General features: G+C 41.5%; 1 protein-coding gene across 1 annotated transcript in view; it reads left to right on the top strand.

The window, feature by feature from the left end:
* Positions 1 to 4,155: 4,155 nt before the first annotated feature.
* LOC125891001 (purpurin-like) overlaps positions 4,156 to 20,820 on the top strand; it is a 36,833-nt gene continuing 20,168 nt past the window's right edge. The window contains exon 1 of the mRNA XM_049579972.1: positions 4,156 to 4,451. The gene's annotated coding sequence lies outside the window, so the exon portion shown is untranslated. The remainder of the gene's footprint in view (positions 4,452 to 20,820) is intronic.

A 20,820-nucleotide genomic window follows, 5' to 3' on the forward strand; every position in this document is an offset into this window, starting at 1 on the left:
CACAGGTATCTCATGTTATTTTATTATTATTTCATTTTATTGTCACCTGATTGGAAAATGTGTTTAGTACAAGACAGTTATTTTGTCAGTAAACCTTGTGAGCTGTAATGGAGCCGAATTTTACAGGCTAACGTTACCTTTGTTAAATGATGCTGTTGTTCAGAGGAAATGTCCACTAGCTGCCAAGCTAATTCATACAATGTAAAATGCTTCAGTCTCGTGCTGAAAACATTAGCATGTTGTATTTATAGGAAAATGTGTCCAGATAAAGACAAGTGCTTCTTCTGTGAATGCTGCGAGTTACAATGAAGAGATCTGTGTACCTGTGTTTTAAATGGTCTCTATTAAGACATGTTTAATGTGTGTTTAATGTGTGTTTTGAATCAACTCAACTTTACAGCACTTCACAGAAACACCACGTCTGACTAGTGTGTTGGAGGTGTAACTGCAGAGTGACACAGACACACCACTGCACAAGTATAAATGCTCACAATGGGGTAGGTCAGGTGCGTAGGCTCTGCATAGAGCTGACGCACAATTAAGCAGATAAAATAATGAAGTGATGACATTTAATATCCAAAAGGTCAGCTTCACTGTGACTTCATAATGTTTTACATAAAACACTTTTCTGGCTATTACTCAAGGTCATATCATAGGAACTGATATTTAATTGGTGACACACATCTTCAGTGCCCACCTTGAAACTCTGCTGTATAGATCTTCTGTGCTGTCTGAGAACAATGGGTGTGAAGCATCATGTTTTCACAGACACTGATGTAAACTGTGCATGGAGACATACAACCATAAGGCAGTAATTCCAATTGCAATTATTTTATTATTACTAAAGTTAGGTGTTGGAACAGCTGGGGGTTCAGTGCCAGGAGAAGCCAGGGATCAGTAGATGCCCTGCTTAACCTGCTGAGCCCAGCTACTCCATTACCTAACCTGCATGTCATCGGGCGAACCGGAGCATCCCGGAGAAAACCCAACCTAACAAGTGGAGAACATGCAAACTCCACACGGAGAGACAGCAGCCAGATGGATTTGAGGCTAGGACTCTTTCTGTAGGTACGTTTGCACTCAAGGTTTTTGGTGCACAAATTGAAAATGCACACAGAAAAACCTGAGTGGAAAAGCAGAGAATTGACCTTTTGCTAAGCCACGCCCCTTTGTGATGGCCTGACAAGCCCACACTGTAACTAACTGCACTCCTGAAAAATGATATCATGTTTCTGGAAAAATGACATCGTGATTCCAGAGAGAAGCAGAGAGAGGGATCTACAAAATGTGCTTGAAGGATATATCCAGGATGTCAAACTGACTCAGCAGCAACAACACCTTAAAAATACAAAGATATTAGCAGCTAAAGCCAGTCTGCGTCCGGGTCAATTAGTGAGCACTGTAGGAGCCATCCATGGTGTCCGGTGTTAATTTGTCCTGTAGGGGTCACTGTGTTGTCGGAAACATTCACTTTCGGACAGGTGTTGCTTGAGGCGGGAGCACTCTTCTGACACGCAACTTCAAGTCAGGTGTAGACTTTGGAGCTGAGGGTGGAGGTGGCCGCGCACCAATTTTCTCACAAGGCTGGGTCGTTTTGGTGAGGGGAGGGAGGACGGGCACACGACTAGACCTGTCTTCAGACTGAGACGGGGTCCTGTCAGCAGAGAGAGGGAACTGAGTGTGCCTCGAAAATTGCGGAGGCTCACCCTGGTGCTCTGCTTTGAGCTTGTGCCGAGCGTCAACATTCATCTCACTCAGGCCCTCTGTGAGCTTTTTGTTTTCTTCCCTGGCACGCTGATAAGTCACCTCGTACTTGACTTTTTCACCCTTTAATGCCATGAGCTGCTTCTTGAGCTCTCTGTTGTCCCACTGACTCTTCGCCAGCTTCACCACTGCGTTATCCTGACGCTGTGCCAACAGGAGCTTTAGCTCCTCGATCTCTTCGCGCTGTTTCACAACGAGTGCCGCGTGGCGCTGCACACGGCGCTCTTTCTGGTAGCGCTGCCTGTATTTATACAGCAGAAAGGTGGAATCATAGACTTGCTTTCCACTCCTCGCTCTGTCTGTGATCAACACAATTTTCTGCCTAAGAAGCTTCTCGAAAGCCTCTCTCAGTCCGTCAATCTCAGTCTCAAACTCCCTGTTGTGCAGCGTGAGGGACTCAACTTCCTCCCTGAGTGTTTTCACTGTCTGCTCTAAGGAGTCTTTTGCAGCCTTCTGGATAGTGATGGTATGTTGCTGCTGCGATACCTGGTGCGTAGAGAGCTGCAGCTCTCTTTCTAACCTCCCCTTCTCTGTCAGGATCATCCTGTATTTCTCCTCCTCCAGCTTAAGGTCCCGTTTCACATTGTCTTTATATCTGTCCTGCAACACCTGCGTGTTCTCCAGTTTTCTACTGACCTCTATCAGCTGGTTGCGCACAGCGTCACAATCCTTCTTGACCTGGTCCAGCTCGCTGCCCATTTTTTTCTGATCCAAAGTCCTGGCTTGGATCTCCTGCTGCTGTTTTTCAACTCTTGTAGTCAGCAGATCAATTTCTCTCTGGGCCCTGAACAGATTCTCAAGGGTGTGGTCTCTCTCAGTCTTGAGAACGGTCATCTGGATTTTCATCTCAGTCTGCTCGTTCCTTTTATCTCTAATCTCAGTTTTGAGATCATTTATTTCCTGGTCCTGGTCCTTGATGCGTTGCATTGTTTCATCGGCATTCTTTTCAAGTTTTCTTTTGACTTTCTTGCCGATGTTTGCGTCACTCTGAAGCTTTGATATTAAGCTACTCTGTTTAAACGCTTCACTTTTGTGCAACTCAATTTCTAAATTTTGAGCATCTATAGCTATCCTCATCTGATCCATCTGGCAGCTCATTTCTATTTGTACTGATTTAAGCTCATTTCTTTCGCTTACCAGGTTTTTAATTTGCCTTTTCAAGCAACTTATGTTATCCTGGTGAATTTGATTTTGGTCTTTCTGAATTTCAATTTCCTTTCTCAATTCTTCCGATTTTTGTTTCGCTTTATCAACAAATTCTTGACAGAGGAGCAGTTTTTTTACCTCTTCATTGTATGAATTGGATCGAGCTTTCAGTTTCTCATACTGCTCCGTGATCTTGTCCCGTTCGGTGTCCTTCTCAATTAGCAGTTGTTTCTGCTGTTCAAGTCTTTTGGAGGCAGACATGTTTTGCTCCGTCAACACTGCTATATCGTGCTGCAGTGCCTGCACTTCCGAGGTCAGTTTCTTGTTGTCCGTCTCAATGTTACAAAACCTCCTCAGTTCATTTTCCTTGTGTTCTCTGAGGATCTTTTCAGCCGACAGTTGTTTTTCAGAGTCAGCCAAGATCCCTTTCAAGTCCACAATTTGTTTTTCGAGCTCATTCTTTTCAGAACTACACTGTGTATGGGCAGATTGAGATATCTGGAGCTCTTTATGCAATACGTCCAGCTCAGCGCTTTGCCCTCTGATAATAGCTTCTAGCTGAGCAATATCATGCTCCACTGAAGCGAGAGAAACAATCCTTTTCTGATGCTGTTTGTTTTGCTCCATTAAACTTTTCTCACGGTTAATGGCGACTTCCAGTTGCTCCTGCAGTTGAGCAATCCTACTTGCTTGAGGATCGGTATTTCTTGCCCAATTCATTTTGACTGACGAAATTTCGCTTGTGTGTATGGTGCGACAGCGCGGCAAAGATTCAAACTTCTGCGGTTGATTTCAGAAAATATTATGGAGATTGGGTTGTACTTACAAACTTTTGAAGCTTTGATGTGAGGTGCCTTTGTGACATCACAGAACAAATTCCGTCACCCCGCCCCCTTTTGGCTACATTGTCATTACGTCACTTTGGAATTATAAGGTTCATCTGACATGTTTGTCAAAATCTAGTTTTCATACATTATTATTCTGTGACAACTTATTAACACTGTGTGCGTGTTTTTTTGAAGTTCTATGCAGTTTTGGACTTTTTTATTTATAAAACAAAAAGGTTCTGTCTCTCAAATCAAACTCTACCCTGGTTCCGTCAGGTTCTATCTATCTGATTGGCTCACAGATAGAACCTGACTCTACCCTGGTTCCGTCAGGTTCTATCTGTGAGCCAATCAGCACTGAAAAAGCACACACAACAACCAATCAGCGTTGGCTTCTTTTTGATGCGACAGTGTCCTTTTCAGCCCTCTCAGCGGACTCAGAGCAGTGACTCAGCATTTTGTTTTGCGCTAACCCCTCTGAAGCGAGCCGGAGGTGGTGTGAGTGCGGTCCGTTTTATCTGCGCATTGTAAACGCAAAGCTCGCCGTAGAGAGAGACCACACGCTACCTCAGCAGGACGCTTCAAAAACCCAAACACAACGGAACCATGGCAACAGTTAGCGACAGCACGACCGGTGGACGCCTCCTCCTCCAGTCTGCATGTTGAAATGTCCTTGAGCAAGATACTGAACCTCAAATTGCTCCCGATGGCTGTGTGAGTGTATTAAAAACTGAATAGCAGGTGGCATCATGTATGGTTGCCCTGGCCACCAGTGTATGAATGGGTGGGTGAATGAGCGCTTTGAGTGGTTGGATGACTAGTAAGGTGCTATACAAGTGTAGTCCATTTAGCCTACCATTTAATTTGGCCAGTCAAGGTGAGAGCACCTGAGCTGTTCAGAGGCTCATGGAGCACAGGTGTGTGTGTGTGTGTGTGTGTGTGTGTGTGTGTGTGTCTCATTCTTCATCTGTGAACACTCCTGTGCACATGCTCGCCTGGTGAGCTGTTTTAAATAGATAATATTGTTAAGGCAGGGCAGAGGTGCAAACACACCCTGAGGGTTTTTTTTAAGTGCTAACGTTAAAGTTGTATTTTTAATTGCAAAAATGACAATTAGAAAAGATGAACATGTGTTTGTTTATTTTATATGATATTTTATGCTGTTGTTTTATCTGTATTGTAGTAAATTGAACTTATTAACTTATTCATCTTTGTTATGTAAATATGACCGAGGAGAGAAAGCTTTCTGTTCAGCCAGCTGCCTGATCTTGATTTGCATTCATCCATCTTGTTTCAGACATTGAAGGATTCACTCAGTGAATTGTCTGTTGTAATGTGCACACTCAGGTATCTGACAGTTGACTTGATGGGAGTGCCGTGTGCTGCCGCAAGATGGCAGTCATGTATGGCTGATAGTTCACTTTTGGTCAAATTCAGTTTCAGAGCAGATGCTCTAGAAAAGAGATCAATGGTCTCGATGGCCTTTGGAACCTGCTCCACATTTTTTAATAATAAAGTTGTGTCATCTGCCAGCTGATTTACAACTATATCGCTCCTACAGACACTCAGTTTCTCAGCCCCAGAGTTTTTAACAAGAACTGAAAGCATCTCTGCTGCAATAAGAAAAGTGATGGTGAGATTAGACAGCCTTGTTTTATACCTCTGTTGATTGAGACACGAGGAGAGGTGCCACCTGGAAACTGAGCTGTTGGTGTCGTGATATAAACATTTTATTGTCTTCTTGAAGCAGCAGAGCTCTAATGCTTTGAAATGCTTTTTTGGAGCTTCTGTCAGCAGGGTCATGCACAGGTGTGTTGCATACTGCCAGTGATTGGCCTGAGACTGGTTACTGGTTACTTTACCTGCCAGCCCATTGTTGCCTCATGTATGCTCTGATGAAGATCTACTGGACTGAAAGCTCAACAATAAAGTAAAACACTGCAGAGATGTAAGTGTGCAGAAATCTTTTTCTACCAGTTTGGACTTGTTTTTTTCTGCAGTGACTTTTTGGGCTGTAAATAAATTGATGTATGTTATTAGAATGTAACTTGCAGTTTTTGTCACAGCAGCACTAATTTGTAATTAAAGCTGCAAGCAGCGTTGGGTGGGACCTCGCACTCGCACCCGTTTCCGCCCCAGCTTATGTCGTCATTGTGAATTATTTAGAAATATCAAACATATTGCCACAAACATCAGAAAATCCTTACAGAGCTGAACATTTTGATGTTTGGATGCTCTCTGTAGCTGTAGGTATGGAGAAGTGATGTCACAATATGCAAATTAGATGAGTGAATTTATTCCCATCAGATTCCTCTTCCTTTATTTTGAGGAAGAGACAACAAAAACAGCACAAAACAAAATAAATCTACTGCGTAAATATGTTCAAAATGTTGTTTTAATGAGATTTATGAAATCCAATATGGCCGCCGCCTAATGACGCCACAATATGCAAATTAGATGAGTTAATTTACTCCCATGACAAACTTTGGGTCATGATGAATATTTTTCTCATTTGCGGTTTACCTTTATCTCTCACCACTTTCAAGCCACAGCCTTTTGAAATGTTGAAATGAAAATGGAATATTTTCCTCAATAAACTCTGGCACCTAAAGGGTTAAAATGGAGATGCTGCCCCTGTCATGTCTGCATGTAAGATGTAGACACGCACACACATCATGTTTCTGTGAGTTTGTGTGTGACAGCGGTTGCCATGTGCACCTGACAGAAGAGCTGAGACAGACAGACAGAACACAGAGAAGAGATCTGTTTTAGTGGAGATTTAACTCCTCGAACAAGTTCTTCCCATTCCCAAACCGTTGATAAAGTTATACAGAAGATCTGTTTAGTAGCGGTTGAGCTGGCATGTGTGTGTCTTTAAAGCCGATACAATAAACGGTGTAGGAGGAGATGTTTTTTTTAAGAGGACGTTTGAGGCGAAGTCTTACTTTGAAAGGGCAAATAGCTCACTTCCTGTTAGATTTAGGTCATGGGTGACAGCGCGTGATTTGTATGTCGAACACGGCAGTTTTGGTTTGATGTTTCTACGACACTCCTACGGGCTGTAGTGGCCATTTTAGTGCGCCTATGTGGCGCTAGAGAGCCCATTTTGGCACTTTAGGGGTTAATAATGTGTATTTACTGTTTCAAATGAAGATTCTGCTGCTGTCATCTGTCCTTTAAAGATTGTGAGACACAAGCTATGTCCCAATTCAGGGTCTGCATCCTTTGAAGGGCGAATTTGAAGGCCGCTTACGTCACAACGCTGCGCGAAGGCTGCCCCAATTCATCCAAATTCGAAGGCTCCTCCAAATGCAGCCAACAAATGCGCCCTCCTTTCCCCTGTATTCGGAGGATGCACTGCGACTATCCTTCATGGCCTCCCATATCCCAAGATTCTTTGCGCACCTTTGTTCAACCCGGATCTTTTTGACGATGGCGGCAAATTCTAACAGCGGCAGTGGCACCGGCACTGGCACCGAATACACTTTAAAATGTAAGTAACGGATTTTTACTTAACGCCAGAAGTTCAAGGGGCCTTAAAACCTCTAAATGACTGTTAGCATACGTGACGTTAGTAATGCTAACACGTAGCCACCGGAATGTAGAGCCAGCTCTGCGATGTAACGTTAGCTTAACGTTAAGGCTAACGTTAACCTGTTGATAGGAGGAGCTCAGTTAGCCTTTAAAAGTAACGGTAACGGTTAAAGCCTTAAACCCCTTCACTTTCAATTGTTTAAAAGCTCGGAGGGTGACTCGTTATATCTTATTGTAACTGTGGAGATATTGTAGGATGTTTATACCTCACATCAGGTGCATAAACGGACCGCATTGAACAAATATAAAGTTAATGAGAGGATAGGTTGTGAGTTGTGCATTTCTAGGCTGTAAAACTGTACTAAACTAAACGTTTGGATGGAATATATCCTAGAGCTAACTTCAGGAGCATTATTGTTATTATCGTTACTAGGTCTACATTATGTATATCATTTTGCCTGTTGACATAACAGAAAATATGTCTTACATTTCACTTTGTTGTAGGGAGCAAGGAGCAAACGGAGGAATTTATAAAACTCAGGGGTGAAAACGACCACTTTTTCACCGGTGCCAAAAATACGGCCACACTCGGATGGAGGTACCTGTTAAGGCAATAATAAATAGCCCATCTGTACTCTACACATATTTGTATGTAAAGGTTACTTAAATTAACCCAAATCCTGTACAAAGACCAAAGTACAAATATAATCTTAAGATCACAAGTTAAGGTGGTGGGTGGTGGGAGTTTAATGTCTGTCCTGATGTCTCCTTTTGTGATCTTTTGTGTTTACCTTTTATAATGCTTCTCTCTTGTTTAGAACAATCCTTCAAAAAATGGGTCTCAAGGGGAAAGTGGAGCCTCAACGGCAAAAAAAAAGTGGGACAACCTAAAAAAATATATATAAAGTATGTGCAGGTTTGGATAATGATATGGAAACTACATTTGTTTTACCCAAGTTAAGACTTTGATAAAGAAACATAGAAAAAACTCCAAGGCTCTCTGCCATAGTAGTTAAAATGCCTTTATTCTTTATTCCTTGAATCTGTTTAACTTCCTGATGAAGGCTTGATGCCGAAACGTGTCAAAGGACTGTGTTTTTAAGGTTTATATGACCATGGCTTAAGAATAAAGGCATTTTAACTGCTTTGGGAGAGTGCCTTGGTTTTTTTTGGTTTATCACTACATGAATCCCATTCCAAAGAGCATCTCAAACATACCTCTTTTTGAGTCCATGATGCACTACTTTTTCAATACTTTTTAATAAATACTTTGCAGAAAATTGCTGCTGTTGTGATTGATTTCCTCTGCCTTAGGAATGCAAAGATCCAGGGACAGGGCAGGGGGTCGGCGGGAAGCCCACTGCTGCCACCTGGCCCTGGTTTGTCCTCATGGATGAGGTTTTAGGACAGAAGCCTTCCATTGCCCTTCCTGTCCTAATTGCCTCCATCCCTGAGGACACACCAGGGCCAGGTGCTGCAGTGGGTGAGCAGCATGAGGAGGAGGATGAGGAGAGGCAGCCAGGGCCAGCAACAGGAGGGACACGGAAGGGAAAGACAAGATGAGATGTTGGAGCTGATGAGAGAGGATATGAGGTTGCAGAGGGAGGCCGAGGAGAGGAGGGAAAGAGAGAGCCGGGAGAGAATGGACAGACTTTTTAATTTACTAGAGAAAATGGTTGAGAGGCGGTGATTTTATTTTAGATTTTTTTTTCCTGTTCAATTAAGTTTTATGTGTTGCTGTTTGTTTTCAAATGTTAATTTAAAATGTTGTATATAGTTATAGTTGTTTATTAAAAATATTATATATATTATATATTATATATATATATTATATTATTATTATATAATATATATTATATTGTTCCATTATCTTTTTCAAATGTTGTATATAGTTAAATTAAAGTCTTGTAATCATTATCCTTCCATTTCTTATTTACAATTAGAGTAAACTTTTGAACTACTTTTCAGTGACAACACAATTTATTTATTTTTTCATAACTATTTACAAAAGATACAATCTGAACATTTTTAGCTATTTACAAGTGGGCATTCTTAACATGTACAATTATTTACAAATGATCAGCAGAAAATTATGAAACACATTACTAATCTATTAAATAACAAAAAACTACACTTATTTACAGTATAATTATTGGCTGAGCAGGAGTCCCTGGTGGTGCTGCTGGACTGGATGGGATGCCACAATAAAGACCCTGGAGTCTTCTGGCTGTGAGTGGGACATCATGTGGGGGGTGGGGGATGCATGTCTCCACTGTCCACCACATCGACCATCAGCGGGGTTTGCAGGGCTGACGCAATCGAGGGCTGCCATGTCACTAAAAATTAAAAGAGATTTAAAGGCAAGAATAAAACAAACAAAATACTACTGCCAGGGTTCCTACGCAAGTATGGAAAAGTATGGAAATAAATTTGATCAATTTCCAGGTATTAAAAAGTATGGAAAATAAAAAATAAAGTATGGAAAAATATGTATGTTTCCAGACTATTACCACTGTTCTAAAATACTGTTTTCTAAAATAGAAAATTAGGTATTTCCAAAAATAATTTAATCAATCTGGATCGTGTTTTATGCCGGGCCAGGCACATTTTGTGTGAGAGCAAACATCTCAGAAAACATACCGCCCCTTTTACCTGATTGACAAGTGGTATGACCAGTCCGCTACATGCTGCACTCAAGGAGAGGAGAGAGCTCTGTTTTACCTCTTCATAAACTAAAGTCATATTATTTTGCGTGACGGACGCTTCATATAATAACATAACAATATAGGCCTACTATTTATGGTGTTATGTCATCGTGTCATTTCTGTCTCTACATGGTCATTAACATTAGCATTAACAATTTTCTGCTCTCTGTATCGCGCACGCGAGATCATAAATGATTAAAGTAACAATAGCTATTTAATTTTAGTTAATAAGACAATGCTAGTTAATGTTATAGCTTAGATCAATAATGCTTTATCAGTCCATCTATCCACTTTGGCTTCTCAATATGGTTTTGATGTTTAATGACACGACATTTTAATATTGATTTAAGTCAGGGTTATTTACAGGGTTCGTACACATTTTACTATTCAATTCAAGCACTTTACAAGCCCTTTCAAGCATTTAAACTAAAATTCAAGCACTTTTCAGACCTTGAAAACACAGCATTGAAATTACAGCATTTTTAAAGATTTTAAGCACCTTGTATGAACCCTGTATAAAGTGTAATGGTTAAATGACATGAACCATATATGTCAATCTATGGTTTATATGGCTAGCGTTTGTCACTTAACGGTACCCGTTTATTAACGAGTATATTAATTACCACAAACTATGCTAGCTATGTATGAACATTAATGTGGGTTAAACTAACAGGTTTAACGTTACCTCCCCACAGCTCTCTCCCAGCCGGAGATAAACGAGCCGCCAGTGTTGCTGTCGCCGGAGCCGCCTCTCCTCTCTCAATAAAAAATATATTTAAAAAAACAAAATCAAAACCTCTGGCTCCATCATTGTCGTCTGTTATGTTTTTGTGTCGTCTGTCCATTATGTTTCTGTGTCATCTGTTAAGTTGTCTGTTATGTTTTTGTGTCTTTCCCGGGCTTGGGCAGCAGGAGTAATGACGTTGTGACGCAACCAGGAAATCCTCCGTAGGCTAGACTGTCCCATTTAACAACAGGTGACGCGTCCTTTGGAGGCTGCGTAGGCCGCGTCCTCCGAAGGATGCAGACCCTGAATTGGGACACAGCTACACACAGAGAGAGCTGTGTGTGCAGCCGTTGTCATGGCGATTAATGACTTGCCTGCACCTGAGGGGCACACAGAGAGCTCATGAGAGAGCAGATCACAGCAAAGGCTGTTTCTAATGGGTTTGAACTCCTCGACCAAGTTTTTCTGATTCCCAAACTGTTGGTCCAATAATGAAAATAAAGTGATAGTGAGAGAGATAAACTTCTCGTGAACGCATGTGTCATGTTTTATATGTGTAGAGTCAAAAATGTGGTCACACGAGCGAGTTACAAATGTGTTGCACCTCAGCTGTTTTCCGGAAATTTCTCCTCTCAGTTTACATGGGAGTGAATGAGAAAAAAATCGGCGCTCCCTTTTCTTTGGAGCCACTCAACAAAAATGTGTACGTTTGAGAGAATCCATGTCAACATATCTGTGACCAGGACAAATTTTCCTACGTTTTTTGGTATAAATTGTGTCTGTACAGTGAAAATTGTGGCCATGGCAGCCAGTTAAAGACAAAAGTTTTAGATGATTTTTAGAGCCCTCTCCACTCTAGCTCACAGCATTTCATGCAATACACACCCATTGTAAACTGACAATTTCTCCACATTTGCTCATGGTACTTTGAGAGGCACAGATTAAAAATGGTAAAAGATATGAAAAAGATGAAAACATGAGTGAATAGATGAGACCTGTGGCAACATTTGAGAGTTGGAATGGAGTCTGTAGCACAAAGTATGTAGACGCTGTAAAGGCTAGACAAAGCCCTAAGATTGGTCCCTTTCTCCCATTTCCTATGGGACAGCTTTCGAAGATCGTCAGGATGTTTTGTGACATGTCACCTTAAGGAGCACATAAAATCCAAACCGTTTGAGTAATGAAAAAGTTATACAGAAGATCTGATTAGCACGAGTTGATCTGTCATGTGTGCGAGTTTGAAGCCGATACGATAAACAGTGTAGGAGGAGTTGTTTTTTAGGAAGAGCAGTTTTGAGCTGAAATCTTACTTTGAAAGAGCAAATAGCTCACTTCCTGTTGGATTTAGGTCAGGGGTGTCAGCGCATGATTTGTAGGTCTTGGTGAGATGAACACGCCAGTTTTGGTTTGATGTTTCTACGACGTTCTTACGGGCCGCAGCGGCCATTTTAGTGCTCTGTGAGCAGTCCTCTGCCTTCGGGCTCAGTCCCTAATTAGCAGTACTTCAGTTTCTGCCAAGTTTATTTTAGTCCACACTGATAGTGTTGCTGTTTTACACTCTGATTCCATCACTGCAGCTCAACATAACATGAGACACCTGTGTGATGAGAACTAGGATGAAACAGATAATATTTTATTATTAATATAATGCACACGCTGTTAATTGGCTCCTTTTATTATAAATGCAACACATCGGTCAGATAGACCTCATTAATCATCAACTACTTTTCCACTCTTTACTTCAGCAGCAGAAACAGTCTGGTGTAACTTTGAAGTGTTTTATGTGACATATTTAGAGGGGTTTCATCATCATCCAACTAAATAGCAAAAAATACTCTCTGCTAATGCTACATGTAGCCCACAGGTAATTTAAGTCTTGGCTGATAGTGAATCTTTGGATCGTGTTTTCGATGCTTCTAGGTTTTCTGTTATGAGATTATCGTCGTGTGTCGTTTACATTACATAGGAAAAGACAGAGTTGACTGAACTGAGGCCTGTACTACGAAGCCAGTTCATCTTACACAGGATATCTTTTCGTAACCTGGCTCAACTAACTCTAACAATCGTAATCAAGCTAAGCGGTCACATGACTGTGATATCAACTCGGTAAATCAAGCCTGGTTTTCCTAATCTAGTTATAAGCCCATCCACATAAAAGGAGTGGTGTTTGCAGGGGTCATTATACGAAAACGTGCCATTTTGTGTCTCTCGAACAAAACTGTGCTATGAATGTCAATAAACAATAAATACACTATAATCATTTTAGAATTTATTTTCCATGATATCTCTTGTAACATTAAAACAATGTAAAATTGTATTTATTTTCTTTTCAAAGAGTTTTAAACACCTTTTTGTACGAAGCATCATTCAAAAACTGTAAAAATGGCCTATCACTCAATATGATTGTTCTACTTTTACTAGCTATTAAGGCCCCAAAAAGTCAAACTATCATAACAACATAAACTTATATATAAAGCCTCAAGTGTCCTTTCATTATTCATGAATGGGTTTTATTCTTAATATATGTAAAATGTTGTAAAAAACATTTAGTCTGGTCAGCAGGTAGTCGTCAACCCTGTTACTTTTAATGAAAACACCCCTTCTGAGATAATGGACTGCTCCGAAAGTTGCATCATTTCCTGGGAGTGAAATCAGCTTCCGTTTGTGAACATGCTGGTGAAAAGACAAATAAGTGTCCTCTTATTTTCATGATTTTTCTTACGCTAGAATGGTAACAGGGTTGACGAAAAATGTTCTTGGCAGCCATTACTAGCCATGTGGTGAAGATCATGAGACCACATGGTGTGCATTCATTGGAGGCTTAAATCATGTTATTTATGTACATTAAAATTTTTTAACAAATATCTTTTTAACTTGTCCTTTTGTGGAAACAGGGCTGACACAATCATTGTGATTGTCCTTTCAATATCCTTCATGTTTTGAAAAATGCTAAAACCTCTCAATAAATATGTCTCCAAAATATAATTTCATTAGTCATGTTGAAATAAAGGTTTATGAATGTCCCATTATCTTCATTAGACCCAAACCTGCAACTTAAACTATCAGTATGGTAACTGTTGTCAACCCTGTTACTGAGGTGTCAGCCCTATTACTTGTATAATATTCTAGTATAATTCAAAAAATGAAAAGACAAATGTCAAATCAACTCATTTTATATGTTAAGTAAGAAACCAGTAATCTACAGAATGAAATGTGGGTATTATTGTTTTGTTTCCATATTATGTTCTTAAAAAGAAAGATGCTGTGAAAGTGTCCATCCATGGATAAAACAAACACCTCAATATTCCCACTGTACAAACACACTCAGTGTAACAAGGGGAGATTTATCCTTCAAAGTATATCAGATTTGTTGTAAATATGCATTTAAAACATTTTCAAACACTAATTGGTTTATCGTAACAGGGTTGACAAAACACACATATGCATGTTGATTAAATGTGGAAAAAAATAAAAAATAAGATAGCCTGAGATGGCACAGCACATATTTCTGATAGGTAAGGATCTATTTAATCCAAAAAGGGTCATAAATAGTTTTAAAACAGTACTTTGAAAATCAAACATTAAGAATGGGAAATGGCACGTTTTCATATAATGACCCGCAGCATGTCCCAATTGCAGCCATGGAGAAGTCCCACAGAGCAGCTGACTTCACCCAAGAGGAGCAGACGATCATCCTCAACAAATATGAAGAGTTCAAGAATTTAACCCAAGCCAAAGGCAACACGGTAGGGGCTGCCAAAAGCCGTAAAGACGGCTGACTGTGTGAACGCATAAGTTAATAGGTTTATACACTGATCAGCCAAAACATTAAAACCACTGGTGGGTGAAGTGAATAACATTGATCATCTTGTTACAGTGCATTGTTCTGCTGGGAAACCTTGGGTCCCTGCATTAAAGTGAATGCTACTTGATACACCCCACCCACCCGAACAGCGTTGCAGACCAAGTAAACCCCCTCATGGTGATGGTACTTGCTGATGGCAGTCCCACAGATGTTTGATCAGACTGGGAACTGGGGCATTTGGAAGCCAGGTTGATGCCTTGAGCTCTTTGTCATGTACTTTGGGCCATTCCTGAGCAGTTTTTGTGGTGTGGCATGGTGCAATGTCCTGCTGGGGGGCACTGCTACTGGGGGATGCCATTGCCATAAGGGGGGGTACCTGGTCTGCACTAGTGTTCAGGCGGGTGGAGTGTGTCAGGTGGCATCCACATAATGTTTTGGCTGATCGGTGTATATCTTATGACTTATGTATATTGTGTACTATACAATATCATAACTCATTTAGGACATGAGTAGGTCTGTCTGTAATTACATTTGTGTATTCCGCTTAGATGGTGTATATGACAATTTTAACCTAATTCTTTCAGTTCTAACCCCGGCAGTGCGAAAGGCACATGGGACAAATTAAAAAAAACATATAAACATAATTTAAAGTGGTAAGACTTATTCTCATGTTTTATAAGTACAGCGAGTAACCTCCAAGGCTTTAGTACCTTGATCACACTCTGTTGTTGGATAATATCAGTACAAAACGAGCACAGTAAAATGGCTTTGACATAGCTTGCAGCCAACAGGGGAAAAAAAACGAATTGGGGAAGACCAATCCAGCCCCTCCCACACAGGATTTCACTCCTGCTGAGGAGCTGGCCCTCTCCAACAAGAAGGGTCGTCCCTCAATGGAGGTAGTGGAGGGGGGAGTCTCCTTTGACCCTGGTGGAAGTGGCAGCACCCAACTGACCGCATTTGTACAAGGTGTGTGTCTGTGGGTAAATGTTTAACTACTGGGTTGCTAATAAAACACAGTTCCTTAATATAGCCTAAGTATTGTGTGATATACTTAACGCGTATTTATTTTCTGTACAGTTGATGGGGAGACATTAGTGTTGCTGCCACCACTCACATGCACACTGTCTCATACAGAGGTAACAGTGAAAGCAACAAGTCATATATGCTGGCATGTCAACTGTGGTAGCTGACCATGGATTAAATGGGCCATTTCTGTTTTCTCAGGTGGAGGACCCAGATGATGAGACAGTGTCTGTGAACTCAGAAAGAGTTTTGGGGGGTACACCTTAGTCCTTTGTTACCAATTTTATGCAGTTTTCAGTCTGCCCATGTTAACACAGATGGCGTGAGTGTGGACACTTTGATTATCTTTAATAATTTGATGGTGGTGGTATGCACATCAGACTATTAACAGTTTCAGGTGCTCTCTGTCCTAAAATTGAATTGCTTTCATTTCTATATGTTCATTTTGCAGGACGAGGGAAATCTTCCTCCTCCTGCCCCTGTGGCTTCCACCTCTAGGCTAGGTTAACCCTGAAGTTACCTCGCTAACTCCAAATCTTGCTTCATAGTACAGGCCTCAGGTTTGACCAACCTGTCACATTGGCTGTCTGGATAACCGGTACTACAAAGCTGGTTGTCAACCAGTTCAGTATGGGTTTTCCCATACAGCCAAGAGCACATTCATGTGAAAGAGGCGGGGGTGGTTATGTCGAGCGACATCATCTGAACCATGAATGAAGGAGGCTGTTTCATATGATATGAGATGAAATGGTAGCAACTACATAGCAACAATGTTTGCCATTGTAAGACTGAATGTGGTGTGGGATGTAATTGCTATGAAAACACTGACCAAAAATTCACCGTCGGCTGAGACTTAAATTACGTACAGGTGTCACTGAGGTATGGGCCTCTGTGACATAAATATGGAGTATTTTTTGCTATTTAGCTGAAAGATAACAAAACTACTCTAAATATGTCGCATGAAACCCTCGAAAGTGATGCCAGACTGTTTCTGCTCCTGAAGTCAAGCGTGGAAAGTAGCCTCATTAATCACTGATGACATTTATAACAACAAGAGGAGGAATTAACAGCGTGTGGATTGTTCTTCTAATAAAATATTATCTGTTTTATCCTAGTTCTCGTCACACAGGTGTCTCATGTTATTTTATTAGTATTTCATTTTATTTTGAGCTGCAGTGATGGAATCAGAGGGCACGTCACCTGATTGGAAAATGTGTTTAGTACAAGACAGTTATTTTGTCAGTAAACCTTGTGAGCTGTAATGGAGCCGAATTTTATAGGCTAACGTTACCTTTGTTAAATGATGCTGTTGTTCAGAGGAAATGTCCACTAGCTGCCAAGCTAATTCATACAATGTAAAATGCTTCAGTCTCGTGCTGAAAACATTAGCATGTTGTATTTATAGGAAAATGTGTCCAGATAAAGACAAGTGCTTCGTCTGTGAATGCTGCGAGTTACAATGAAGAGATCTGTGTACCTGTGTTTTAAATGGTCTCTATTAAGACATGTTTAATGTGTGTTTAATGTGTGTTTTGAATCAACTCAACTTTACAGCACTTCACAGAAACACCACGTCTGACTAGTGTGTTGGAGGTGTAACTGCAGAGTGACACAGACACACCACCGCACAAGTATAAATGCTCACAATGGGGTAGGTCAGGTGCATAGGCTCTGCATAGAGCTGACGCACAATTAAGCAGATAAAATAATGAAGTGATGACATTTAATATCCAAAAGGTCAGCTTCACTGTGACTTCATAATGTTCTACATAAAACACTTTTCTGGCTATTACTCAAGGTCATATCATAGGAACTGATATTTAATTGGTGACACACATCTTCAGTGCCCACCTTGAAACTCTGCTGTATAGATCTTCTGTGCTGTCTGAGAACAATGGGTGTGAAGCATCATGTTTTCACAGACACTGATGTAAACTGTGCATGGAGACATACAACCATAAGGCAGTAATTCCAATTGCAATTATTTTATTATTACTAAAGTTAGGTGTTGGAACAGCTGGGGGTTCAGTGCCAGGAGAAGCCAGGGATCAGTAGATGCCCTGCTTAACCTGCTGAGCCCAGCTACTCCATTACCTAACCTGCATGTCATCGGGCGAACCGGAGCATCCCGGAGAAAACCCGACCTAACAAGTGGAGAACATGCAAACTCCACACGGAGAGACAGCAGCCAGATGGATTTGAGGCCAGGACTCTTTCTGTAGGTACGTTTGCACTCAGGGTTTTTGGTGCACAAATTGAAAATGCACACAGAAAAACCTGAGTGGAAAAGCAGAGAATTGACCTTTTGCTAAGCCACGCCCCTTTGTGATGGCCTGACAAGCCCACACTGTAACTAACTGCACTCCCTGAAAAAATGATATCATGTTTCTGGAAAAATGACATCGTGATTCCAGAGAGAAGCAGAGAGAGGGATCTACAAAATGTGCTTGAAGGATATATCCAGGATGTCAAACTGACTCAGCAGCAACAACACCTTAAAAATACAAAGATATTAGCAGCTAAAGCCAGTCTGCGTCCGGGGGTGGGACTTAGCGAAGGGTCAATTAGTGAGCACTGTAGGAGCCATCCATGGTGTCCGGTGTTAATTTGTCCTGTAGGGGTCACTGTGTTGTCGGAAACATTCACTTTCGGACAGGTGTTGCTTGAGGCGGGAGCACTCTTCTGACGCGCAACTTCAAGTCAGGTGTAGACTTTGGAGCTGAGGGTGGAGGTGGCCGCGGCACCAATTTTCTCACACAAGGCTGGGTCGTTTTGGTGAGGGGAGGGAGGACGGGCACACGACTAGACCTGTCTTCAGACTGAGACGGGGTCCTGTCAGCAGAGAGAGGGAACCGAGTGTGCCTCGATAATTGCGGAGGCTCACCCTGGTGCTCTGCTTTGAGCTTGTGCCGAGCGTCCACCTTCATCTCACTCAGGCCCTCTGTGAGCTTTTTGTTTTCTTCCCTGGCACGCTGATAAGTCACCTCGTACTTGACTTTTTCACCCTTTAATGCCATGAGCTGCTTCTTGAGCTCTCTGTTGTCCCACTGACTCTTCGCCAGCTTCACCACTGCGTTATCCTGATGCTGTGCCAACAGGAGCTTTAGCTCCTCGATCTCTTCGTGCTGTTTCACAACGAGTGCCGCGTGGCGCTGCACACGGCGCTCTTTCTGGTAGCGCTGCCTGTATTTATACAGCAGAAAGGTGGAATCATAGACTTGCTTTCCACTCCTCGCTCTGTCTGTGATCAACACAATTTTCTGCCTAAGAAGCTTCTCGAAAGCCTCTCTCAGTCCGTCAATCTCAGTCTCAAACTCCCTGTTGTGCAGCGTGAGGGACTCAACTTCCTCCCTGAGTGTTTTCACTGTCTGCTCTAAGGAGTCTTTTGCAGCCTTCTGGATAGTGATGGTATGTTGCTGCTGCGATACCTGGTGCGTAGAGAGCTGCAGCTCTCTTTCTAACTTCCCCTTCTCTGTCAGGATCACCCTGTATTTCTCCTCCTCCAGCTTAAGGTCCCGTTTCACATTGTCTTTATATCTGTCCTGCAACACCTGTGTGTTCTCCAGTTTCCTACTGACCTCTATCAGCTGGTTGCGCACAGTGTCACAATCCTTCTTGACCTGGTCCAGCTCTCTGCCCATTTTTTTCTGATCCAAAGTCCTGGCTTGGATCTCCTGCTGCTGTTTTTCAACTCTTGTAGTCAGCAGATCAATTTCTCTCTGGGCCCTGAACAGATTCTCAAGGGTGTGGTCTCTCTCAGTCTTGAGAACGGTCATCTGGATTTTCATCTCAGTCTGCTTGTTCCTTTTATCTCTAATCTCAGTTTTGAGATCATTTATTTCCTGGTCCTGGTCCTTGATGCGTTGCATTGTTTCATCGGCATTCTTTTCAAGTTTTCTTTTGACTTTCTTGCCGATGTTTGCGTCACTTTGAAGCTTTGAAATTAAGCTACTCTGTTTAAACGCTTCACTTTTGTGCAACTCAATTTCTAAATTTTGAGCATCTATAGCTATCCTCATCTGATCCATCTGGCAGCTCATTTCTATTTGTACTGATTTAAGCTCATTTCTTTCGCTTACCAGGTTTTTAATTTGCCTTTTCAAGCAACTTATGTTATCCTGGTGAATTTGATTTTGGTCTTTCTGAATTTCAATTTCCTTTCTCAATTCTTCCGATTTTTGTTTCGCTTTATCAACAAATTCTTGACAAAGGAGCAGTTTTTTTACCTCTTCATTGTATGAATTGGATCGAGCTTTCAGTTTCTCATACTTCTCCGTGATCTTGTCCCGTTCGGTGTCCTTCTCAATTAGCAGTTGTTTCTGCTGTTCAAGTCTTTTGGAGGCAGACATGTTTTGCTCCGTCAACACTGCTATATCGTGCTGCAGTGCCTGCACTTCTGAGGTCAGTTTCTTGTTGTCCGTCTCAATGTTACGAAACCTCCTCAGTTCATTTTCCTTGTGTTCTCTGAGGATCTTTTCAGCCGACAGTTGTTTTTCAGAGTCAGCCAAGATCCCTTTCAAGTCCACAATTTGTTTTTCGAGCTCATTCTTTTCAGAACTACACTGTGTATGGGCAGATTGAGATATCTGGAGCTCTTTATGCACACGTCCAGCTCAGCGCTTTGCCCTCTGATAATAGCTTCTAGCTGAGCAATATCATGCTCCACTGAAGCGAGAGAAACAATCCTTTTCTGATGCTGTTTGTTTTGCTCCATTAAACTTTTCTCACGGTTAATGGCGACTTCCAGTTGCTCCTGCAGTTGAGCAATCCTACTTGCTTGAGGATCGGTATTTCTTGCCCAATTCATTTTGACTGACGAAATTTCGCTTGTGTGTATGGTGCGACGGCGCGGGGAAGATTCAAACTTCCGCGGTTGATTTCAGAAAATATTATGGAGATTGGGTTGTACTTACAAACTTTTGGAGCTTTGATGTGAGGTGCCTTTGTGACATCACAGAACAAATTCCGTCACCCCGCCCCCTTTTGGCTACATTGTCATTACGTCACTTTGGAATTATAAGGTTCATCTGACATGTTTGTCAAAATCTAGTTTTCATACATTATTATTCTGTGACAACTTATTAACACTGTGTGCGTGTTTTTTTTGAAGTTCTATGCAGTTTTGGACTTTTTTATTTATAAAACAAAAAGGTTCTGTCTCTCAAATCAAACTCTACCCTGGTTCCGTCAGGTTCTATCTGTGAGCCAATCAGCACTAGAAAGCACACACAACAACCAATCAGCGTTGGCTTTTTTTTGATGCGACAGTGTCCTTTTCAGCCCTCT

Source organism: Epinephelus fuscoguttatus, linkage group LG6 (genome assembly GCF_011397635.1).
Source record: "Epinephelus fuscoguttatus linkage group LG6, E.fuscoguttatus.final_Chr_v1".
NCBI classification, from domain to species: Eukaryota; Metazoa; Chordata; class Actinopteri; order Perciformes; family Serranidae; genus Epinephelus; species Epinephelus fuscoguttatus.